This window comes from Anopheles aquasalis, chromosome 2 (genome assembly GCF_943734665.1).
Source record: "Anopheles aquasalis chromosome 2, idAnoAquaMG_Q_19, whole genome shotgun sequence".
In the NCBI taxonomy this organism is placed as follows: domain Eukaryota; kingdom Metazoa; phylum Arthropoda; class Insecta; order Diptera; family Culicidae; genus Anopheles; species Anopheles aquasalis.
The window spans coordinates 15,095,001-15,097,500 of NC_064877.1; the positions used below are offsets into that span (position 1 = coordinate 15,095,001).

At 50.2% G+C, this 2,500-nt stretch overlaps 2 protein-coding genes across 2 annotated transcripts in view; both read left to right on the forward strand.

Annotated features, from left to right (window-relative positions):
- LOC126573258 (alpha-soluble NSF attachment protein) overlaps nt 1-770 on the forward strand; it is a 3,373-nt gene extending 2,603 nt beyond the window's left edge. The window contains exon 5 of the mRNA XM_050233229.1: nt 1-770. This exon is cut by the window's left edge and continues 1,077 nt beyond it. The gene's annotated coding sequence lies outside the window, so the exon portion shown is untranslated.
- Nucleotides 771-1,300: 530 nt separating this feature from the next.
- Nucleotides 1,301-2,500, forward strand: part of LOC126581400 (glycoprotein 3-alpha-L-fucosyltransferase A) — a 3,899-nt gene continuing 2,699 nt past the window's right edge. The window contains exon 1 of the mRNA XM_050245015.1: nt 1,301-2,500. This exon is cut by the window's right edge and continues 433 nt beyond it. The gene's annotated coding sequence lies outside the window, so the exon portion shown is untranslated.

A 2,500-nucleotide genomic window follows, 5' to 3' on the forward strand; every position in this document is an offset into this window, starting at 1 on the left:
CAAATATGTTACAATTAGGCTAGGCGAAGTGCGGTGAAAGATAGATATTATGCCCCTTTGCGTTGCGTAGCAGTAGACGAATGAGGTGGGCATTAAAATAATATTATATTGGATTTGCAGCAAATCGATCCTAGCAAATCCACCGACAGCGGAAGGGTATAGTCATACGAGAACCACATGGTAAAAAAAAAACAACAACCCATATTTATCTTACATCCTACTGAACCGCGGAAGAAGAAGAAAGAAAAAAAAACAGTCAGCTGAAATCTTACTAGCATCGAAGATCAACTTGTTACTAGATTTAGGCGATGGCCCGCCAAGAGTCCAAACCCCCCTCCGGGTTGGCCAGTAGAAAGCCCCAAAGAATGGCCAGGCCGCAGCAGCCGGTTGGGCTCGGATTGGATTGCATCAGGACGAACGCGAGCACCGTTCCCTCGCGGACGGTGATCGTGTGCTCCGCCAGTATCCATGACAACCCAACCTCCACAAGGTCAACATAAGGAATGGGCGCATAATCATACTCCAACACAGGGTGCTGCTCATTCATTAAGGTACGGCACACCTCTCGTAAACGAAGCTTCACACCATTGAATCCACTGCGGCCGGGAAAAGGCAGGACAGGTGGCCGCGGGGATGAACGGCAAATCGAAAAAGAAAACGCTAGCAAAATGCAAACTATACTAACGACTACATGTTTCCAATTGAAATTGCAATAACAAAATTACGTGAATGAAGTCAATAAAATAAAATCAACGCTACAAAACCCAAAAGCTGTCCGCATTGCTATGCGCTATGTATCATGGCAGTGCCAACCCAATTAACCGACCCATAACGCAGTGATCCTCCTGCGAGGGGTGGTTGTCGGGGAGGGAAAAAAGGATATGTTTTCCACCCCTCGGCGGCATCTTTCAAACGTAAACGGCATCGGCCTACTGCTGTTCCACCAATACCATCAACCGTGGCCATCTCGCTTCCGCAGCCTACTGTGGAACGGCTGTCGTCCTGTCGTCCTTATTCCGCTCTATTCCCCCCCTATCATCAGCTCGCAAATCAGGCGGGGGCAAAGCCTTTTTCGCACTCGCGCACGTGCGTTGTGCATGGTGGTGGTGATGGTGGTCGTCCTTCGTGTTGGCCCGTTTCCACCGACCGTACGTGTGTGTGTGTACGTGTGCTGCGTCAAACAATCGTTCGCGTGTGTATTCGTGTACTGCGAGGGGTGGCGGAGCAAAAGGATAACAGAAATTCTCGTTGGAAAATCTCGACGAAAACGGGGCCACCCAGCACCAGGGCCAGAGTACACGGCACAGTACAATCGAACGGACGGATCCGGTCCCGTCGGTCCATCGGTCGATTCGGACGTGTAGGATCCAAGTTTTATTTGGGTAACAGCCCAATGTTTTAGTGGGGCTAAGGTTCGTCCTTTCTCGGCGAATGAAAACTGAAAAAATCTGTTCAATCATTCATCTCGTCGCCATCGTAGCCGCATGCCTAGCCGGGCCTGTCAGGAATATGGACGACGGATACGGTACGGAGCAGTGATTCCGACGCAGAACTAACCCCCGGTGCCTGGCCGAGTGAAGGTAGTGCAGTGCAAACAGTGAAAAACCGTGGAAAAGTACTGCAAAGAATCGGCCGGAAGGGGTGTGGTGCCGCCGTTGTAGTGATGCGCGGAAGAGCGAAACACGGGAGCAACACATTATGAAATCGTCGTCGTCGTCCTGCTGCCCGTCGTCTCACGCGCAGTGTGTGGTCTTTGATGAACGCAACAACCGGGACTGGCCGGGAAAAAATCTCCTCACCAAAAACCATCGCTAGCCATCCGAGTAGACACCGGAAATGTTGCGGTTTGGAAACGGCCTACTAGTAGCCACACTGCAGTCGATAGCCCCATTGCCGTGAAGGCCATGAACCCATGCTACAGCCACGGTGTGTGAACAGGCGCACGTGTTGTTATCACTGCAAACATTTTAGTTACAAAGTTTGGCCAGACGAACGCAAAAGTATTAAAACAATTTAAAACAAAAACAGGAGAAAAAAAAACCTCTCAAAATACGCAACATTAAACCGCCTGCTGTGTGACTGTGGAGACGGCCACTACATCGGTAGCACCGCACGGTAGCAGGCACAGACGGCCACTAGCTAGCACCGGGCAGTTTTGTGTTGTGCTTTCTTTTGGAAACGACTTCAGAAAATAGGTTTAAAAAAAAATCATATCCCGCAACCCTCGAAATGGTGGTCACGGATTCGGGTTCTTCACATAAAACGATAGTGCCAACCAGCTACCGCGACTATCGGTGATTGATTGTGTCCCCAGTCACCTCGCGGTAAGGTGGTATGGTGTGGCAGTGCTGTGCGTGACAAAATTACCGGAAAATTACAAACTAAAACCAGAGAAAAAAAACATTCTGTACTGCTGCCCTGCATTCGTTCTGCCTCAATACCATCACCTCCCCGCCCGGGTGGAACGGTGTGATAAGTCTGAACGCGGACGCGAGCGACG